The following is an 8,031-nucleotide window of genomic DNA, read 5'->3' on the forward strand; positions in this document are numbered from 1 at the left end:
CCCTTGATGTTTTACCAGCTATAGGTATTCGAGCGAAAATATTTAAGCTTTACAGTGTTTCTGAAAATTGGAAACTTCGTGGTGGTTCGATTTTTCATAATTCGGACGTCAACCAAAATTTTTTAAGGGAACCATGAGCGTTTAAATTTTGACGATCACTCGAGTACAGATTTTTAAGTAGAAATTCAAGCCACGCTAACCTGGAACCAAGAAAGCTGCTGAAAAATTGACTGATATAGATGTAGGATATTTTTATGGTTGGGCCTACCTGGCTGACGATGATAAGAGACAACATTCAGATCGCATGTTCAGGGTTATATTTGGAGTGCATGTGTGAGGATATGTGACCGATTACAAGGATTGTATGGACAAGACTGTTAGGTCCAAATAAGAATGCAGGGGCAGTCTTGAGGCAGTCTTAGAGAGTCTTAGAGAGAGCCCTATAGTTATTTCTTTAACGAAATTTTTAAAGTCTGGTCTCTTAGTTTATGCTTTATTCCCAGTCTCATTTAGCTCGTAATAAATATATATTTTAAAATAAAATACTGTAATATTACAAATTTTCCAGCGTGTGCACGTAGCTTTAGGAAGGAGCAAAGCCCAAGTCAATTGGGGAAAACCCTGGACGATGCATCGGGCCAAATATGGTCATGTTAAGGGAGGCATCGAAAACAGTGTGCATGGTGGGAAGGATGTATAAAGAAGGTTAAGAATGATCGTTGCAAACTGAGTTGTTATTGAGTTGCGAAGTTGAACGCTGTATTAAGTTGAGAACTCATCTAGATTCTCGTAAAGAGATAATTCGTATATTCAATCGTCACTCGTATACAGTTATAATTTATTAGAAAATTACCACCATCGTCAATCCCTACAATGCCATCTTTTATTCTCATATATTTACCAATGAAACAGTATCCTTACATAAATTCAATTTGCCTCGACGCTACAGACGTCGCAATTCGGTGTGAAGCTCGGTTCGTGACACGAAGATTTCGCGCAAGTAGCTTTTCAGTAGAGCCTGCACTGTTTATCAGCGATATCCTGCGATATAATCGAATGGATGGATCGAATACGCAATCGACGAGCACAATCTGCGAGCTGAATCGCGCTAATCGCTTGAGCGGTAAATCAAACTAGAAATTTAATAGTCGCCGGCAGTACAATTGGTCCGTTTACCGGGAAAACTGTGACTCTATTATGATTACACGTTCGATTGACTCTGGTAATTGTGGGATTAAGCCGAATCGCGCAGCTGCACGGTGCAAGTTTTAAACGTCGTGGCTGGCCGATGAGTGGAGAGCCGTGTGCCGCGAGTTGGGAAAGCTGCGTACGGGATTAAATGGCAGAACGTTGAACTACGCGCCGCGAGTTACGTGTTGATCGTTTCGTAAACTAGTTTCTGCACAGGTAGGAATTAAAAAGTTTCGACGTCCGGCGCGATAACGAATCGACCAACGGGAACACGAGGATCGCGTGACTCGTCGACTTCCCGCGGCGCCAAGATTCCAGGCTTCCAGGGATCACGAATCCTCCGCGAATATTGGCAGGCTGTTTAAATGTCGCTGAGAGCTTCCTCGTTCCGAGGAAAAAATGACGGTTCAATTTTCTGAAGCCTCTTGACTTAGGTCCTAGTGTTAGAGGCATAGCTAGTGACCAGGTGCACACCAAAGTGTCAAAAGGCTGGCAGAGTCAACTTTTCGATTGTACACTATCACGAGAATGAGAAATACCCGATTTAAATCCATACTGTATTGTCTTACTCTATTGTCCGATTCCATTAAATATATTTTTATCGCAAAGAAATCTCGAAAAAATTTTCTGAAGCCTCTTGACTTAGGTCCTAGTGTTAGAGGTATAGCTAGTGACTAGGCGCACACCAAAGTGTCAAAAGGCTGGCAGAGTCAACTTTTCGATTGTACACTATCATCAGAATGATAAATACCCGATTTAAATCCATACTGTCTTGCCTTACTCTATTGTCCAATTCCATTAAATATATTTTTATCGCAAAGAAATCTCGAAAAAATTCCGTACGAAAAATACCGAGATTATTCTCTGAACTGCTGGGGTCTGCCACCTACTCGAGGCAAGAAAGGACACGGCAAGATGACAAATCGTGGAGGGAAGGAGTACGAGGTGGAAGGAAAATTGGCGATAAAATAGCAACGAGTAGTAGCCGTGTACATAAAGCATTATCGTGACCAGTAGATACAGAGCATTCTTCCTTTCAGCATCGCTGAAAGGACCTTCGTTCTTTTAAAGGACCTTTCATCCGTTTCTGGTAATTCCTCGACCGGTTCTCGTTATTGTTCCCGATAATGGCCGTCGTTGCTTACGCTCGACGCTTTACGATCGATCGCGGAATACAGAAGCAGCAATTGTTTCGACCGGAGATGTTCTTGGAGTTATTGCCATCCCGGCACTCGGGCAAACTATCGAACACGTTCATGTTGCCCGCGAGATTTTTATACACCAGCTTTCATGGCCGATAAACATATTGGCCTCCGCCTACGCGCCGGTGAGTACATCCACTTACACAGCCGTATTATCCGTTCATACCGCCTGTAAAACCATACTCTCAAATCGAGCCATCGTGGTTTCAATTCCACGCGAAGAGAGAGAGAGTCTCGGATATCCTTCGAGTCGATTCTCGACTGATCTGATCGGCACTCTGCCACTGACCGTGCTTCGTTTTACGTCCGACGCCATCTTCTTTCCATCGACTGTAAGAAGACCTCTGGCTCGTGTCGCGCGCTCCCAGTACCCTTCAACGTTTCCATCCCGAGTCATCTGGGAAGAATCGTGAAAGAATCTTGCGAGGAAATTTATTCGAGACGTCCCGCGAGATGGATCGGAATTGAAACGATCTTGGATTTCCAGTGGCAGTTGTTAAGCACTGGAGTACGCGTCCGCGCGAATAAACGTGCCTGCCAGAGGTGCGTGGAAAAAGCGCGCAGAGAAAGCCAGTGTTCTCAGAGAGAGCACCGGGAAAGGAAGCGTTTTAAGAAAATTGTCCTGCGTGGTACGGCGCCGCGGCTCGAGGAAAGAGAAACGCTTTACCGCTTCATTTCTTTCTTCCCCTTTTCTCTGCCTTTATCTTTATTATTAAACACGCTCGTTCGCCTTTCTTTCATCGCACACGCGCCTTCGTTTAAAGCGTGCTCGCCGACGTAATGGGACAGCTCTGTGGAAATCTGGGACAAAACGAGTACGAGAGATTTATCTGTCGAGAGAGAAGGAAAAAGGAGAGAGAGAAAAGAGGAGAAGAGTATAGGGGATGAAAAATAACGAAACATAATTTTTACGCGTTTCACGGAGACGTCGTCGTAACGGCGAGAATTTATGAAAGTCCGGGAAATTTGTTACGTTCGACATCGATCTTCGGTACGCGAAGAGGAAGCCGGTGGAAGAAGAGCGTTTAAACGCGACGCAAATAAAGTCGTAAAAGGGAACGTTGCCGTTGATCACGGATAACGATTCGAAAACGAGCCGTCGAATCGCGTCGTCCGGGAACAAAGGACTAATCGTAACCGTTGCTACGATTATTCATCCGCTGGTTGGTATTACGTAACGAGGAATTTTTTTGCCAACAGAGCAGAAGAGGTACGGTCGGCGGATTCAACGGGAGCCGACGATGATGGTGCGAATAATTTATAGCGTCGCTCTACATCCGGCCAGCAGCCTTTAAAGGGCATAGAAAAGTTTGTCGAGCTGCACTCGTAACATCGATAACGCCGCGTCGTCCGTCACACACGATGCACGCTCTCGTTCATTTACGTCCCGGAGAATATTCATAAATCAGCGCGGCAAACTACCTCTATGAAGCCGATATCGTCATAATTATCTGCGCGCCGCTTTTTCGCCGCGCTCCTTTGTCCCATTAATTATAACACTTCGTTAATAACGAATATACCGACGCGTGAGTTTTATGCAACGCGTCCATGTTTATTACCCGGCGTGCCCGCCGTACCAGCGCCGCATCAGCGCCGCGCCGCGGTCGATTCCGCAGCTACGAATTAATAACCGACCAGACGGGTCCGAAAGACGTCGCAATTAACGCGTCTTGGTCTTGCGTTCTTCGTGGATAAAGGACCGACGTGTTTCTGGACGCGTACAATGGATGAAGAGAGAAGATTCGCGAGGACAATGGCTGGCAGCTCGGCTCGAAAACGGAATTTCATCGGCTGGCGGACAAAAACGACTCGGTATTTACGCCCGACGTGATTCGTTCGCGATTCGGCCGCGTGTAATTTATCGCGGCGCTCGCGTCCCAAGAGGCAACGCAGGAAAGCAAGCGGATGACGGCGCGGAGGGTGAGTCGGAGAAGTCGTTTATTATTCCGAGGATTAATTTCCCCGCTAGAGTAATTACAGAACAACGGTTATTGAAGCGTAATGGCTGCTGTATATAAGTATGCTAATTTTCACGAGGCGTGCACGATGACAAATTGAAGCGAGTTAATTTGGCCTTGTTCCGCGCCACGTTGATTGGAATACAAAAGGTTCGTCGTAATAAAGTAAACGCGTTCAGCGTCGCATGAAATTTATGGCAGGCGTCTTAAAAACGATCCGAGAGCTCGTAATACGATATTCACCGATGCAACGTTGACTATGCTTAGTTAGTCGATAAATTCGACACGTATTATCGCTGAGACGAGATTTAGCTGCGAGCGCAACGTTTTACTTTCGTCCGCCATTTTACACCTCGACGTCGTTTCGTCGTCTTTACGATTAATCGATTTACTCGAAAGCTTTTAATCGACTGGGCCAGAGAGATTGCGGATCAGAGAAACTTCACGCGCTTTTTCCGCGTTTTTAATACAAAAAAGAAGAGGCGCCTCGTGTAAGTACTTCCTCCATAATCCATAACATTAATTAAAAGTTTAGAAAGAAGAGATTTTTAATCTCGTCCATGGTCTACGAAAGTTTCACGGATCAAGTAAAATACTCTCGAAGATCAGGTGTAAATCGCGTGAAAATGCTTCACGCATTACGTAGGATAATTGGACGTGTGAAAGGTTGATCGAAATATTATACACAGGTACCTTCGCGGAATTCGATTTAATATTTAATCAATTACGTACCGAATAATGGACGTACTACGTTTCCATCGATCTTGAATACAGCGACAAAAATCCGATCGCTGAACCCACCACGGCCGGTGATAAAAATCCTCTACATGAAAAAGTGAGGAAAGAAGTTAAAAAAGATTGGAATAGGTAGAATTTTTAATCGAAAAGTTTTAAACGATTATTTAATCTGTGGTATGATTAGTGGCAAATTTTTCGCCACGGGAATAAGTATTTCCCACCTTTAAATTTATCAAATTATACACATCGAAGTAGATAAAAGGCACTCGTATGAATTTATTTGGTTAAAATTTCCAATTATCGATTGCATTTCACTCATCCATTAATTGGCGTTATTTTCGTTCAAAAATAAATCGAAAAAGCAGTGATAAAATTTTAATACGAATTCTCTTCACTCCTTTCATGTTCCATCGGGGTTCTCAGGACCAACCGCACGGATTCTAGTGGGCACTCGATCAAGAATCGATGCTCGTTCCGGACGCCACCAATCAGCGCCACATGGACATGCAGTCGGGTAAATTCGAGAGTAGGTGTTGGATCAAATTTTTCCATTTCGATACCAATCGAATCGAAATGAAATCCCTGAAAAATGATAAATAACCGGATCAAAAGAGTTCCAAGGTGCAAGGTACTTCCTTTACCTCTTTTGGTTTTCGGTTCTCTCGTGTCCCGGAGCAATCGCGCCGTGTCCATCGGAAAATCTCTAGCCAAACTATACTCGACGTTTCCCTGTCTCTTCCTTTTTCCTTCGGCTCACCCCGGGACGAGGGCGTTTTATCAAGAGAGGATTAATGGCATTGTCTGCGACGGAGAATCCAAGACGAATCGTTATTATCGTTACTTCCAGTTGCTTTTCATCCGCCAGCATCCCCTTCCGTGCAACGCCATATTTGCCGTAGCACGTAATGATTGCAGGGTAACGGAGTAATTGCGAGCACCCCGTTGCCGATTACTTTGGCCGACTATGGCAACCGGAATTCCCTTCGAAGTAGTACAAGTTCGTAACAGCTCTGGCGTCGGCAGCCAGGCATTAGACACTGCTTAAACGGCACGGGTTACTAATTAGATAGTGCAGTTCGATGTTTATGCCTTAATCTCTTGAAATTGGTTTCATGAGCGAGAGATGCTGAGGTATGCGTGTGAACACGTATGGTCGAGTAATGGCGCGAGTATCAATACCTAGTGTCAGGATATTTGTTTCATGTGCGAGAGGACAACCTTATGGTCGGAATGATCGGTGGTCGTTATGGGAAAGAGCCAACTACGGAAAAAAAGAGAGAGAGAGAGAGAGAGAGAGAGAGAGTGAGAAAGTATAAGGAATATTGGAAAGATAGAGGAATACAGTGTAGAATATTAGTAAGAATATTTAGAGAGAGAGAGAGAGAGAGAGAGAGAGAGAGAGAAAGTATAAGGAATATTGGAAAGATAGAGGAATACAGTGTAGAATATTAGTAAGAATATTTTAGATTCTTGATATACTTTATGCAAGATTGTACGTTATGCGAATAACGTAAAATAACGTTCCATGTTTGAGAAAAAAAGAGTTTGTATTTATGCATATAAGTAAGAACAAAATGGACGTCACTTAATTATTCAGATTATCTCAATTTTGAGATAGAACTACCAGACTTCAAGAAGATTTTATAAAACCAAGTGTTTTCAGATGTTCAGAACAGGTTCCTGGAGTCCATGCTTGTATCTATTGGGATTTTGGGTCCTGCTTATTACAGTATATAAGAATGACGAGCTATATTTTACTCTTGACTTGTTCTTTATTAATCAAGAAAGGTATATCGTTTCTATCGAAATTCTTATAAACAACTGAACCACTCGAAAGTCGTAGAGGGTGAGTTCGGTTCCTCCTGCGGTATCCTAATTCCAAACTGCGTCTTAAGAAATCTACATTACAGCGAAAAATTAATACAAAATAAAAAAAATAGATGGAAAAAACAATTAATTATGAGGGGGATCGAACCAGGGCCATCAGGGTACAAGCTCTCTGATACCACCGTTAGGCCACAACAGCACTTTAGAACTATAACTATTAGAAAAGAATATGTAGTGTGAATAATAAAGTTTTAAACATATCTCAAAAATTATTTAGTAGTTACCCTTATAATAGTACATTTTTTTGATCTCGATAACTAAATCCGCAAACCTGCAAAATTTGAACTAAATCAATGACCCGAAGGACTTGCACTCTCCTTGTTAGATTTAATTTTCTACATTTATCGCATTCAATTTGTCACACATTACAATATTTCTCATCCCCTTTTCTAATATAACTTTATACATCAATCAATATATCCGTGTAGTTTCCAAAAAATAAATTGAATATAGAGTGTAAATATCGTATTAAGACAAGAATCTGTAGAAATATCCATAAGAACTTGGAAACTATAAAAGCAACAGGACTAATGGGGCTGTGACATATAGATTTGATTGGGCCAATAAAGCCAATGTCAAAAGAAGGTAAAAGGTACGTCTTAACTACTGATGATTATTTGAGATTGATTATTGTCTTACTCGTATAGGAAAAAGGCCAGATAGCTGAGGAAATAAAAAGATTGGTGACATAAAAAGAAAATCAGTCTGTCAAGAAGTTGAAAAGTACTTATATACAGAGGCAATGGAGGTGAGTTTGTGGGGCAAGACCTCCAGGTTTGGTTAAACCAAAAGGAAATAAATCATACTTTGATTCCAGTCAGGATATCGCAGTGCAATGGAGTGGCTGAGCGGAAGAACAAATCCATTATAGAGATGACAAGGACACTTATGACGGATCCAGATTTACCAATGTATTTTTTGGCAGAAGTAAGTATGGCTGTCTATATAAAAAACAGAATAAAGTTACCTGTACATTAAAGAATTCCTTATGAGGTTTAGTATGAGAGAAAGCTAAACATTGGGTATGTAAAAAAATTTATTAGCATTGTCTATGG

This window comes from Eufriesea mexicana, unplaced genomic scaffold, assembly GCF_001483705.2.
Source record: "Eufriesea mexicana isolate 0111107269 unplaced genomic scaffold, ASM148370v2 scaffold925, whole genome shotgun sequence".
Lineage (NCBI taxonomy): Eukaryota > Metazoa > Arthropoda > Insecta > Hymenoptera > Apidae > Eufriesea > Eufriesea mexicana.